Source organism: Sparus aurata, chromosome 10 (genome assembly GCF_900880675.1).
Source record: "Sparus aurata chromosome 10, fSpaAur1.1, whole genome shotgun sequence".
Classification (NCBI taxonomy): Eukaryota; Metazoa; Chordata; class Actinopteri; order Spariformes; family Sparidae; genus Sparus; species Sparus aurata.
In genome coordinates, this window is record NC_044196.1 from 19,268,876 (window position 1) to 19,284,288 (window position 15,413).

At 41.3% G+C, this 15,413-nt stretch overlaps 2 non-coding genes across 2 annotated transcripts; both read right to left on the minus strand.

Moving 5' to 3' along the window:
* Nucleotides 1–5,935: 5,935 nt before the first annotated feature.
* Nucleotides 5,936–6,007, minus strand: trnad-guc (transfer RNA aspartic acid (anticodon GUC)). Its single transcript has one exon. It is a non-coding gene; the product is annotated as a tRNA-Asp (tRNA).
* A 1,897-nt stretch (nt 6,008–7,904) lies between these two features.
* On the minus strand, nt 7,905–7,976 carry trnad-guc (transfer RNA aspartic acid (anticodon GUC)). Its single transcript has one exon. It is a non-coding gene; the product is annotated as a tRNA-Asp (tRNA).
* Between the last annotated feature and the right edge of the window lie 7,437 nt (nt 7,977–15,413).

The following is a 15,413-nucleotide window of genomic DNA, read 5'->3' on the forward strand; positions in this document are numbered from 1 at the left end:
TGGAGCGTGTGTGCATCGGACCACCAGGAAGCTTTGACAGCTTCACCAAATACGGACGCTTAAGATTTTTGTTAAGTTTTTAAGGTCTTCTTTGTGTTTTTAAAAGCTGACAACAAACATAGTCGGGAGGAGATGGAGAGGGATGTGGATTATCAAAAAAACCAAAAAAAAAAAAAAAACCAGACAAACTGATGAAGATAAAGGGAAAAGAAAGACTACACAACATGTAAAACACAAAAAAACAGTGGGAAAAAGACAAAAACAGGAAGTTGAAAGCCGCAGTAAGACACATGAGCGTGAATGCCACAAAATAAAACGTGAATCATCCAAACTGAAAACCAAAACCGTGCCGCCGTGATGTGCATTAAAGTTTTCCAGCTGGTATTGAAACGGTTGTGTTTAGATTGTTACAGCTATTACTGCTGGTTAGTGGCACTTACATGTAATGTAATCTTTTCGATTACTTCAAAGTCAGACTTGAAGTATATCGCACCTTATACTAAAAACGTATGCTGCTACAAACATTTGAGCTCCATGCATATTTCTTTTTCTCTTTACAAATCTAAAAACATTTTCAACGCGAATAAAATGTATTTTTTTCAAATTCAACACTTCGATTTTGTTTATCAGATTACCCTAAAAAAAAGAGCATTGGCACAATCTACTGTGCCTATTCTACGACCTATGGGATGCTGTTTCAAGAAAAAAAAGCCATATTTAAAAAAAACAAACAATTGGCAATAGCAATATAATTACAGATTTTTTTCCAAATGCAATCTGGGTTGGTTTCCACATAAATGAGACTTTCTTTGATCCCTCACTGCAGAAATACAGCAGCTGAAGGGTCAAGAACAGACGGCGGAAGAGACTCAATGGACATAAATGAAACAAGACAAAAACAAAGCACAAAAATACACTCAAAACACAGAACGCTGTACAGCTGCCACTCTCGTGACGCCATCAGGTAATGATCCCAGTTACATGTAATCCATCACTAACCTGCTGTAACCTGGTGATTTCATGGAAAAAACATCAGTCTTTTAACCCCGGACAATGTTTTTCTGACCCTTATTGTGACGCTGAGGCAGTGACGCCTGTGCTTACATGGAAACAAAAACCTTCAGGACTTGTGATTTTTTTTCCCCACTCACATCTCTCATCTTTTTTTCTAGAATACAAAGTAAACATAATTGTATATATTTGCCACAGTGCAGCAGTGTTTTTTAACTGCTTCTTGATGTTTTTTCAGCGTTGAGCTCAAGCATCAGTTCAAGCTGGTTGTGACGGTTTGGGTTAAAGAGCCGCTTAATGATTCTCAGTGAAACCAGACGCCACAAAAAAGCCCGGTTAGCCGCGCGTGAGATAGCTGGTTCGAAGTAATAATTGACAAACGATTCGCCAGACAAACTTTTATCCGTCTAAAGTCCTCACACCAATAACATGCTTTTAACCACCTCGCTGCCTCTGCGTATGAACGTGTTGATTCCACACATGGTATAATTAGACGAACGCGGTTGCTCGGGGGGGGGGCTAAAAATAAATTTATGAGAGATTTGTCACAGTACATGGCATTCTGCAGACTGGAGGGTGGGGAGGAAATGAGCAGGGAGTAAAGGGGGGATTTTCAGCCAGCTCCCTCCTGGCAGAATAGCACAGCCTGTGCGGCTATTAATAGCTCCAGCGAAAGACGGCGTGGTTCTTGAAGGGCTGACTAACGGCTCCTTTCAGAGGACGCGAGCAGAAAAAAAGCCAGAGCATTGCCACCGTTTTCATCAGCGGCCTCTCTGGCACTGCTGATGACGTGCGCGAGACGACAATGACAGCTTTTACAGACGTACTTAACCGCTCGCAGGCGGCTAGAGGCAGAAACATTGTAGACGGTATTACTCAGTGGGTTGTGGGTGCTAAAGAGCCAGGGCTCTCAGCGGGCTGTGATGAATGTCTGAAAAATGCTACAAAAGCCCAGAGAAAACGATGACATGAGCTGCCGACGTCATACCCACTTGCTTAGAGGAGTGACCTTAACAGCAGTAAGGTTATATTGTTTGGTAATCTGCCATTCCGTGGATCTGGTGAGTGAGGGCGTCTCATGTTGTAAGGCTGGAAATGTCCGTTGGCCTTCAGGTTACATCACTGATGATGTACAAAAGTGAGTTAGATGTCACTCATAATCCAAAAATTGCGTGTCGTATCTTTTCTTAAACCCACTTCTCCTGACAAGGGGAGTTCCACATTTTGGGAAACGCAGCGCGCTTACTCAGTTTCAGTGATGTGCACAAGGGGGGGGCAGGGGCAGTCGCCCCCCCTCATGGCCCAATTGTTGAAAAACGTGAGCTAAAGTGCCCTCCTGAGAGCCAAAACGTGCGCTAAAGTGCCCTCCTGAGAGCCAAAACGTACGCTAAAGTGCCCTCCTGAGAGCCAAAACGCGCGCTAAAGTGCCCTCCTGAGAGCCAAAACGCGCGCTAAAGTGCCCTCCTGAGAGCCAAAACGCGCGCTAAAGTGCCCTCCTGAGAGCCAAAACGCGTGCTAAAGTGCCCTCCTGAGAGCCAAAAAAGCGTGCCAAAGTGCCCTCTTGGTTGGCAAAACACACTAAACTGCCCCCTTGGCTGGTTAAAACATGATAAACTGCCCTCTTGGGCGCCAAAACACGCGCTTAAGTGCTCTCTTGGGAGCCAAAACGCGGGCTAAAGTGCCCTTTTTTCGCCCCTGCCCTTCAAAAAGTCTGCGCACGCCACTGCTCAGTTTCAGGAGAGCGAGATGAGAAGAGTTAGAGTGACCGCCACAGTTTGTTAACATCATGCCGCATAAACCGAAAATACTTCCTCTTTGCTTACGACTTTACCTTCCAGGTAGATTTGTAGAATTGATGGGCCACCAAATCTTCTCTGACCTGATGTGATACGTTCCCTTTGTCGCCCCGGTGGACGTTCACGAGAGGCGGTTGTTCCTTTTCCTTTATTGTTGTTCTGAAAACAAAGGAACTGAATGGCATCATATTAAAATTGTTTCTTCTTCTTGGGATAAATAAATCATTGAAAAAAAAAACACAAATCAAACCTGCTCTTTTGCTTCTTTAAGCCCGTGAGAGCTCCAAACGTTGCCACTTGTCATTTGTCACTTCTGGACTGTATATTGTTGTCGTCCACAGTGTTAAATCTGTGAAGCAGCGCTAAAACAGTAAAGCCAAGGTCGTGTCACTTCCATTCAGCGCCAATGAATGGACCACTCATTGCACAACACCGTGACTTTATTCACACCTCTGAACGCATAAAAATAAAGATGGCATTCTGTGCGCCAACTTGTTTTACAGCCAGCTCTGTTGGCGTCATTGAAATTACCCAACAGGCCATTGAGTTAATTATCCTGGCGTTGCGACTGAAAAGTAAACATTTAGACTCAGATTATTTAACATGTTGCCTTGGTCTGATATTGTCAATCTTAGACACCTTAAAATGTAGAAAAACAAGCGTGCAGTCTGGTGACCAGAAGAGAAAAAGCCGCTTGTTTTGAGGCTTTGAATCCAAAGGAACCTTCAAACATTCGGACTGTTGCTTCAGTGTTTAGTTCAACATTTTGACCCGGCTATTTGATTTTTGTGGAGCCATTGTTTCCCTGCATGTTGTTCCAGCACACTGTGGAGTCACGCACTGGATCGTGTCTGGTCCTCGCTGGCCTGGACAGGAAGCCACCTCCTCCTCTTCCTGTTTAGTCTAGATTCTGATTGGCCCCTGGGCTCGGGAGCATTTCCACAACAAAGCAGTCAACACGGCCATTTATCAAATTCGGCAAAAGGGAGCTAAACGTGGCTAAAAAGAAAAAGCGGAGTGGAAGGGAGTGAAAACGCAGTCAAAACAAAAGAGGAAGGGCTTTCTTTGACTTCCATACACTCCATTTTTGGACATTTTTTTTTATGTTCCCTCCACGGTTAGCTGCTTCACCACATTAGCGTGTGTGTGTGAACATGAAAACACAGCGTTATGATAAGGGCTATTCAAGTGGCTCGACGCCTTCTATTCTGCTTATCTTAAATAGCTCACTCTGGGAATACAGCGGCCGCAAGAGAAAACATGAAAACTCCCATTTTTGACTTTTTTTGTAGGTTGTTACATAACCAGTCGGTCTCTCTTTGGCGTTATGTTTCCTGCTGCGAAACGCTGAAATAACGGCCTACTTCGAGACATTACAGAGCTCGAAACTGATCCTTGTGATAAAAGGAATTCCCCCAGACGAACCCATCCTCCTGTCTGGCCGTCTCGTGTGATACCTAAACCAACAGCTATCTAAGTCTGACAAAGACGGGGGGGGGAGAAAAAAAAAAAAGGGAAATTAGCTCATCAGCAGGCTGACGCAACCCTCCTGTAAAGATAGCAGGGAAAAAGGCAGACACCGTGTCATTCCCTCTGCTCCACACGGGCCCCATTAACATGCCTTATTAGGACATCTGTGTGTGGAAGCGGTCGGGCAGGCAGATGTTGCTTTTTTGTTTTCTGTTGTTTTATTGGCCGGGCCTGCCTCTCCTGACTGCCCTCAGACGGTCTGAGTCATGTGATTCCCGTGAAGATCAGGTCACTCGGCCACTTGCTCACCGCGGGACCCGGGTGGGGGGGCATGCAGTAGAAGATTAAACAACAAACACTGCAGGTACACTTTCGGGAAAGATAGATAAGCGGCCGGCCTCTCCGGGAAGGAAAAGGCAGTTTTTCTTTTTCTGGAGCGGGTTCACTTTCTGGAAGATACTGGCAAGGGTATCATCTGTGTCATTTAATGTACCTGCTCCTTTCACAAGTATTATTTACAGACCTCATATTTCTTTCCGGCTGATGAGCACCTGCGTTTCCCTTTTTTGATGCCAGGTCCGCGCCTTCCGGGCAGGCCCGAGCTGAGGTCAATCCAGTTTACAGACAACACCGATTTACGTGTTAACCTGTTGCCACCGCAAACATCCAGGACTTCTGAATTGTTTGAAAATGTAATATTGCTCCCACAAGCCTCGGGGGCCGCAGCGCGAGCGTGAGGCTGTGTTGTGTATTTGCACACAGGTGAGCGCACAGATTAGCACGTTCCAGATATGGAAGGTGTTCAACTTGGACACATAAACTTTCTAAATGCGTCCCCCATTCAACTGTTGTCGTTGATATCAGGTGCAAGTTAGTAGAGGAACTGGGACTGAGAGTTTGAAGCAGGGGTGGACAAACTTTTTCCCATGGAGTGCCAGAATGTAATCTGGCTAATAGAAAGCACCTATTGTGCTGTTAAAGGTGCAATATGTAAAAAATGTAGCTTAAAACCTTCAAAAGCAGAGAAAGATACCACTTTTTCTTTTCTTTCTTTCTTTTCTTTTCCTTTAATTTATTTTCTGTATGTGTTTGTTTGTTGTTTGCTCTCTCTTCTCTTCATATTTTGCTTGATTGCCTTTTTTTTGGTTGCTGTTCATGTACGTACACTGTTTATGCTTCTTTTGGAAACCCCAACCCAAAGTGCAACTACTGTGCAAATGTTGACTTTTCTGAAAAAACAATAAAGACAGTTATCAAAAAATCAACAAACGTGAATAAGTAACAGTTTTGACCTTATGTCAAAGACATTCCTGAGATTTACATTTTAGGGAATTTAGTGACTTACAGTAATTCATACACTGTTGGTGGTGGCTGCCATGCAAGGTGCTGACCAGTACATCAGGAGCACTTTGGGGTTCAGTGGATACTTTGATATGCAGACCAGGGGATGGTGGAGAATTGAACCAGCAAACTTCCAAATTACAATATGCTGAATTCACCCCTGAGCCACACATAAGGAACACGTGACAAACACATAAATCTAGTCCTGGATCTTCGTGTTAATAGGGAGGCCAATCGTTTGGGCAAAAAGACATATGTGTACTAGAGTTTTTTGGTCAATCATAAATAGCTGGTTTAAAAAAAAATAAAAAAGTTTCCTCCCCGTCGGGGAATCGAACCCCGGTCTTCCGCGTGACAGGCGGAGATACTGTCCACTATACTAACGAGGATAGAAGGATAAAATGCTAACAGCTGATCGTATGCTAACTGCTGTTAGCAGCAGTCAGTAGTTACCTTGTTGAAATGCTCTTTCCTTTTGTTTGGCACATGAATTTGACGGATTGCCACTTCTTAAGAATTAACAATTCATGCCTATGCACACAAATCCAATGGATGACATTCAGTCACTATTTCACGATTTTCCGTGAAACTGGGCTGAGTTACGTCTTGAATGTGACATGAATGCTATTTACAAGTTGGAAACCTGCATGCAGGCTTGGGGAGTAACGGACTACATGTAACGGCGTTACGTAATTAGGATACAAAAAAGCAGTAACTGTATTCCGTTACAGTTACAGAAAAAAAGACGTAATCAGATTACAGGTACATCTGGAAAAAAAATGGGATTATTAGTTGGATTACAATTAAAATATATGATGATGAATGATTAATAAATGTGAATGAATTAATCTAACACTTGCCAATGCGGCAATGCCATATGCACGCGCGCACACATTACTACAGTTCACTACAAGTCATTCACAACGACGCTCTGCTCTCAAGTGAAGCCAGGGGGCTCATTATGGACTCCAGCGCTAGAGGGAAAAAAATGCGTTCCACTGCGTGGAAATTTCGCCATTACTTTGTTTCTAAAGAAGTAAGAGGGGACAACATCACTGTACAGTGCAAGCTATGCCTCCCAGCTGTGCACACACTGCCATCGTCCAAGGACTCCACATCTAATTAAAAGAAACATTTGATGGTAAGCGAAACTGCGAACGTTAGCTAGCTACACAGAAATTCGGTTAGCTAAAGTTAACATTAGTTGGCCTGCTAACCAGGCTCGGGCTGTCATTGTTTCAACTACTGCTGCTGCTGCTGCTGCTGCTACTAGGTACAACTACTGGGTCTGTGGGTGGTGCTGCTGGTGACCGGGATGGTGCGTGTTTAGGTTTTTTGGTAGTTTTGAAGAATCGTTTTGGTTCGCTCCCGTTTTAAAATGAAGACATTACATTGTCAATACAAACTCAACACTTCCTGTGTCCGTCTCAAATTAAAAGTCCTCTAGCATAAATAGCTCAGTAGGCTTTTATTGTGAAACATTTGCACGGACTTCATCGTGGAAAACTCGTTGACTTTCGAGGGCCCCATAGGCACTTGAGATGTAGCTGCTGCCACCTTGTGAGGCTTGTACGTTATAAAATTTCCTGAAAAACCTGCAGTGACTGAAATGGGTCACTAACACTTAGATCACAACAAGGTATTTAAATAGCATGATTATATTAGGAAATTGTATGGGCAATTTTGGGGGACAAATAAGTGACACACATCCTATATGTGGGGGCGTTTTACTACTGCTATTACTAGAAATAGGCCTAGTAGTTACAATAACACTAATAATAATTACTACCATTATTATTGTTATTATTATTATTATTATTATTATTGTAATATGTGATGTAATTCTTGAATACAGCTGAATAGTAAGTAGGCAAGGAATAAAACTGAATAAATCTAACATACCTTACAATTAATTACATTTTTAATTTGCTTTATGTGTTCCTCAGAGGAAGTCTTTATTTGCATGTGTATTGAGGTAATCCAAAAGTAGCTTAAAGTAATCAAGTTACATTATTTTAATATTGTGGTACTTGGATTACGTTACTGACTACATTTTTTAACAGGTAATTAGTAACTGTATCGGACTACATTTTTAAAGTAACCCTCCCAACCCTGCCTGCATGGAACACATAATTACAACTGAGAATGGAATGGCTATTTGGTTAGAATCCAAAATATTAGACAAATTAAATCTTGACCACGATTGATCTGAATCTGAATCTGAATTAATCTGATTGGAAACAGGTCAATCATAAATAGCTGGTTTAAAAAAAATTAAAAAGTTACCTCCCCGTCGGGGAATCGAACCCCGGTCTTCCGCGTGACAGGCGGAGATACTGTCCACTATACTAACGAGGATAGAAGGATAAAATGCTAACAGCTGATCGTATGCTAACTGCTGTTAGCAGCAGTCAGTAGTTACCTTGTTGAAATGCTCTTTCCTTTTGTTTGGCACATGCATTTGACGGATTGCCACTTCTTAAAAATTAACTATTCATGCCTATGTACACAAATCCAATGGATGACATTCAGTCACTATTTCACTTTTTTCCGTGAAACTGGGTTGAGTTACGTCTTGAATGTGACATGAATGCTATTTACAAGTCGGAAACCTGCATGGAACACATAATTACAACTGAGAATGGAATGGCTATTTGGTTAGAATCCAAAATATTAGACAACTATTCGGCCAACAGACAGACCGAACTTGTCTCTAAGCTACACTGCTAGTGTCGCTAAAAATTAAGGAATTTGAAACTCCAGGCTCTAAGGACATTTATTATGAATTCTGTTGGCCTGATTGGAGATGTTATGAGATGACATTTTTTTTTTTTTTTTTTTATCAATGCACAGATCCTAAAAATACAACAAAGATTTTTTTTTTAATCCCCCCATCTCTGCGGTGTTTACCTAGCCAACACCCTCTTCTGTTCAGAGATTGCTAACAGTAGCAAAAAAATAAACAAAGGGGGTTGTGCATCGACCCTACAAATTCCTGTATTTCCACAAAAACCAGCAGCTTGCGAAATGCTTCTAAACTCCGAACACACACACAAGCACAGAAGCATCTGTGGCAACATCCTGAGGAAACCGCCTCTCCCTTACAGCTTTACTGTAATAAGACATCAAAAGCCTGGGCTGCAGCCAAAAAATGGGATGTATGTGTGAGATAATGCAGGTTCTTAAGTGTTCATAAATCCCCCCCCAAAAAATTCCCCAAAGTGCTTCAGAATTTCCAGTCTATTTTACTTATTTTTCTCCTTCTGTAGCATTGTTTCTCAGATTTGATTCCTTCGAATTTTATTGTACGAATAACAGGAAAACCTGACTTTGAGGCCAACAGACACAATGAACCCCCCACCTATGACTTCTCTTTTGAGTAACCGAGCCATTTCCTCCTGTGAAACCAGAGGCCGCCTGTTGTACTTGTTCAGGAAGGTGTCACCCGGGAGTGGAGAAAGACAAGGAATTTACATAATTAAATCCGGCCACTTTCACTGGAAGAGCAGCTGTTGCCTGTTGCAGCAGGTCAAGCGCACGAAAGCATGCAAAATCAAGCGTGGGGTCAAGTGTTCACATGTCGCACTGTCAACATCGTGTATTTTCTGTATTCTTCAGAACACAGGTTATGACATGTTTCTGCTGAGCACCAAATCAGCGAAACGCCAGCGTTGTTTATGACATTTCCAGTGAACGAGCCATTACTTTGTCCTGGAAAAAGCCAGAGTCATGTTCACGATCCGAACACATAACAGCCATAGATTATATTGTGCAACACACCTTTGCGTGGATTATGAAACCTACATTGGATGACACTTTAACACACTTGTCATACTTGTCATACCGCACACCGGCAACAACAACAAGCCAGAACCCCTCCTATCGTGTTCTCTATTGTGGCAAATATTTGAGAACAGAGCAGAGCGATCGTAAATCTACACTTGCCATTCCTGTTTTCGTATCTTCCCCGCCTCATCCAACTTCCCTTTACAGGTGAACAGTCTGATGGGACATACAGTAATCTGTGTGTGGCATTCGTGTAAAGAAACAACACAGCTAGCGTGACAAGAAACGATGTTGGAGGCTGGAAAAACACTGTGATGCTTCTGGCAGATTGTAGAGGAAGTTTAAGGGTTTTGGACACCAATGATGATATATGATTATTGCTCAAATGTTTTGTTCAGACCGGATTTTACACTAGGAAAGCCTAAATAAGATTCAAATTTTCTTCAGATTAATATATTGAGGATAATAATGGTACTGTATTTATGATTTTGTTGTCCTGTCTATGTGTTTTTCATATGCTGCTTTGGAGATTGACATTAAAGGTGCAATATGTGTTCAAAAAGTCACTTAAGTTATCAAAAAAATGGAAAGAAATTAGTTCTATGCACTGTGTTGAAGAGATATCTCCTAAAGTTAGCATGCTAACCAGCTAGCCCCCAGGCCTGGAAAACCTCTTTCTACCGACAGTCCAAGGCTCCTGTGCTGTGGGAGTCTGGCTAGCTGCATGGCTAGCTGAGCTAACGAGCCAACTGTAGCTACACAGTTAGAAGTTATGCTGCAATACTTGTTGGGAGTAAGAATTAAAAGTGGCAACAAAAACAACAAAACATGACAAAATCTAATCTTGAGAATGTTCTGGTAGACATGTATCAGTAGCAATGAGTTACAGACGGACAGACAACGTGAGACAGATAAGACGTGCCAGAAGATCAGAATCTAACGGGAATGGAGACTTAAAGAGTTGCATAACAATTGTTGGTAAAATAAAATCATACAAAAGATTTAATCCTAGAAACAACAAAGACTAAAAACTGGAAGCTGCATACTATGTTGTATCATGTTTTACAAAAATAGCCATAGTACCTTCTAGGCTGTGAAGTATTTCAATAGTTTATTTGTTGATATATTATTTATTTGCTTTATATATGTATGAGAAAACCTATCCTGAATCACCTATTAATTTGTTAAGTAGGCCTACATATTCTAACAAGACTGAGAGTCTACAGCTATGCGCGCTAACTTAATTTAGCATATTAGCACTAAACACAAAATGAAACTAGATAAAGCAGATTATTGGACAAATCTACATGCTAATGTTAGCATTTTATCATGCTCACATTTATTACATACAGTTCTTCTCATCTATAATTTCAAAGGTGCAACATGTAAATTAAGGCAGGAACACACTGGCCCAACCGTTGGATGTCTGAAGCGTTTGGAGAGACTCGGACGAGGTCGGGAACAAATATGTTTAGTGTGTTCAGCTGCGTTGGAAGCCGTGCAGCTAGCCTTCTGTACTGAGAGCTCAGAGCACTGATTTTAATGCTAGCACAGGGGCTTTCAACCAACCTAGGCTACCTGGTTAGCATGCTAACTTCAGTAGTTATATCTGCAGCACAAAACACATCAATGTCATAATGGTGAAACTGGTATTTCTTCACATTTTGTTGATATTTTTGTCAATTTTTGATTGTTTTCAACGAAAATTTTACATATTACACCTTTAATTATGTGTATAATGGTCACATCTTAATTTAGCATGCTAGCATGGCTTTTGCTACATAGAACCAAACACAAAGCAACATCAATGAAACATTTTTTCAGGTACAAGATCATAATCCCCATAAAAAAGTGTTGGACAAATCAAAATTTTGATGATGATGACACCAAATAAGAAGATGAGGGATAACAGGAGGAAAAACAAGCAACTTTTTGATTGTCAAATTTATAACAAAATCAAGCGTTGGGAAATCAAAGTCAGGAAGCTTCATCCCTTAGGAACCATGATTGTCCACATAAACGTTCAATAACAATCCATTCAATAGGTGTAGATATATTTTTAGTCTGGACCAGTTGTTGGACCGACCTGCAAATAGACTGGCAGAGCCATTCACACGGCAAAAAAGTGATTGACAGTTCCTGTAATTATCACATGAAGGTAAAAGTTCAAACATGCCTTTGATAGCACAGGTTATAATGGTCCTGTGGACAGGTTGTAATGTACGCTGTGCTTCAATAGAACTCAGCGATATCAAACTGGAACGCTGCCCTCATTGTTGACAAGCCTGGGTACTGCAGATATAAATCAGTAAATGCCAGCAACATTTGATTTGCAGCAGTTTCCAAAAAGAGAACTGAGCATAAAACATTTGTGCCATGAATAGATTGCAGCCCATATTGTGTCATTTTACTTCCTAAATTTCCAGTAGCGGCGTTGCATCCCTGTTCAGCTTCTCAAGACTCTGTATGACAAAAGAGGTGACGACCCTGTGAAAAAACAGGCCGCTGTTCTCAGAAGCAGAGAGTACCAGATCATTCAGTAGACCAGTTTCTTGGAACAGAGCCCCTTGACTGTGCGATTCACAAGAGTTGTAATAACATAACCTTGGTCAGTTCCTCCATATCTTTAGCATACATCAAAAGCTCAACGCATCAACAAAAGTTGCCTTTTTTCCTTCGTTAAAGGCATTTTGTTCCTCAAAATCCCCAAATTTCCTCCCAGCTCAACTGTGAACTGTGTCGGCCATCCAAGGAGTGGTTTTTGACATAATGTGCTCTCTTGAACCGGAAATTGCTTTGAACCCTGGCTTCTGCTGAAGTCAGATATTGTCTTTGTTTCTCCACAATGACATGTAATAGCTTCCTGAGAGGGTTTGTAAACTTGTTGGTTTCAGTCAAGTCGCGAGGCAAGACATTTGAATTAATGGCTGCCAATTAGCCTAGTTTCTGAACAATTGGGTGTGCCTGTAATCGTGGCGCACCCACTGATAATAATGTGCTGTGGCTAATGTGGAGCATAAAAAAACACTGCTCTCTGTCTAAGGGCTGGACATTTAATGATCCTGATTTGACTCAAAACTCTTGCAAGCAGCTCTGTGAGGCTGTCTTTGTTTAGTTTGTCAACACACGAGCTGATGTATTCTGCAGCTAGGCTATAATGTCCAGCATGTTCAACGGCATTGTTGAGTCTGTTAGCACGATAACATTTGGCTAATTAGCACTTAATGCGACATGCAGCTTGGATTGTCAGCTTTTGTCATAAACCCAACTGAGGAGGGGTTCAGATTTTTAACCAATAATGATATGTATAAGTTATTACACTTTTACGGAACAGATCGAGACATTTTGCCGAAACGTAAATTTTAATCTCACGGTGGCACAATAAGATCTAATCACATGCCATCTGATATCTGTAAAGATATTTCAACCTCATGGTGGTGCTAGAGAAAAAGTCACCAAAATCCGGAGGGTGTATCCTCTGGGGACCATGAACATCTCTACAAAAATTCATAGCAATCCACTCAGCAGTGGTCAGCCATTATTTCCTTTCATAGATTAGCCTATTGTAGCGTTTTAGCGCGCCGAACAACCAAGTGTTTGAAAAAAACACAGTGGTAGATAAAACATGATTAAGTGCCCTCTCGGGTGCCCTTGCAGTGGCTTTTCTGTGTTTCCCGGGGGCCCTTCTTCTTTTTTTTCCACCCGACTCTTAAATATTCTGAGTCTGCCACTGGATAAATCCTTAAAATATTGCAATAGGCTTACTATTTTAAGGCTACATTGTCCAGCCCTATGTCCAGCACTTTCTCTACTGCTTTCCAATGCCTCATCAAGAACTGCAGGTGCACTCCGGCCTATGCAATGCTTTGAATGCTAACTTCGACCTTACTGCCTGTAACATATGGATAAATAACAAGCAGGGAATGTTACAAGGGGGCTTAAACATGTAAAGTTCCCAGCATTTCCATACTGCTGACCACTATAATCTCCACCAATCAAGTGGGCAATCTAAAACCTCGTTCCATGCAGGCACTCACTGAATGGCTCTCTCAATAGGATCACCGAATAGACTGTATCTCCAGTGCGACGTGCCTCAACAAGAACCCCAGCTGCACTCCTGCCTATGCCACAGTTTGGATGCTGACTGTGTTCTTGCTGCCCGTTGTGAGATACGTAGGGAGGGCGGCGGGCCTGCCTGAGATGCTCCATTATGTCACCGGTGCCCCAAGAATAGTTCCAGTGTGTCCTGCGAGGCACTGAGGCGAGTGTGACGTTCAGAACTTAACTGCTATTGGGCCAAACCCAGAAGAAACAGGGGCCCTACTGTTTTCCCCATGTCAGGCACACCCAGCCACACACACACACGTACAGATGCACAGGCGCGTACACACATGGAACCGTTTAAGGTTTTCCCCTCTGCCACTGTTCAAAATGCCCCCAGAAAAAACACTCGGAGCAGATCTGAGGCCAGCGATCCCCATTAGAGACGGGCTGTGACGCAATGCGACGGTAATGAAAGGTAGTGGGTTTCAGATGTTTTCTTCACCCCTGTATTGTACTTGCAGAAAGTGAAACGCGAAACTTTCAGTCGTATGCACTTTTGAATCAATGACAGCTAATGTATTTTTAGATATAGCCTACGTTTTACATATTGTCATCGGTCTTGTGCGTGAAAATATATGAGGAAATTAAATATCATTTACCAAAAACCAACTTTTTACTTTGTATTAAATTCTAGTAGAGATTGCAAAGTTTCCAAAACATACCAAATAGCCATCCATTGGGCTTGCAAGTTGACTTGATAGAAAATTAATCAATTAAGACTCGAGTTTGATGTAATGTAGACTCAAATGTCTTGTCTGTGTGCATTTTAGGTTTTCAGTTCAGGTTTTTAGCTTATTTTTTTTACTCTGGCCTTCAGTATTTCACCGATTAGGAATCATGGAGACAGAAAAATATTTGATTGAGAAGAAATTGAGAGATAAATAAGTCTTTATTAAGTTTTTTCCCCACTGTTTGAATACATTTATTTCACTTAATACCAATAATTATAATACAAATTCAAGTTATTTTAAACAGGATACATAGATTGACCAATAATATCATCATAAGACTGGTACTGGTACCTGTCTTTTCTCTTTATATGACCGGATTCTACTGCACATAAGACTTGACTTGTCTTATCTAAGGACTCATTTTGAAGAGGAAATGACTTGCCTGAGCCTTGAACCAAATTACTTGAGTCACTTTAGTATGGAGTCGTGTGTAAACATCATATTTCTGATTTTTTTACAATCTCAAAGGGACACTGTGCACCTTTCTTTTTTTTTTACAGGCCAATAAAGACAGACAGAGCCCTTGATACACGGAGTAGCAGTTTGCAAGAGCTAACATGAGTTTTTAGACCTACTTAAAGCCATATGTTTACACTAGATTAGCGCAAAACAAGCTTATATTTTTAGTTATGGTCGGGTGAGAACGAAAAGATCATAAAAGTCCTAAAGTTAAAAAATATAGGGCTAAATAACCAAAACTCTTATTAAAGAAAGTTACAAAGTGCACCTTTAAAGCTAATAAAAGAGACTATACAGGAGTAAAAGGGGCACCATGCTCAGAATGTTTATATTAACAATATAAATGAGGTTATAATACAAACTCAGTCATATATTTTTCATCTCCATTACTGAATAAACAAGCTGGTCTCAGAGGAAAATAAGGTCCCCAGAAGGCTGTTTGAAGCTAGAAAGGTGGCAGGGTCCGCCACATACAAAAAACGTTAAACAGTATGGAACTATGTGTCCTTTAAAGTCAGTCAGTTTGGTTATTTACATGGTTTAGGCATTAAAAACAAACAAAAAAAAAAAAAAAAAAACATTCAAATCCCTCCTGAAATTTCTTCCCCAAAACTTACTACTACTCCACTACTGCTGTTACAAAATAATTTCCCAGTCTGGGATCATTAAAGTAATTCTATTCTATTCTATTCTATTCTATTACATAGTGCAGCTT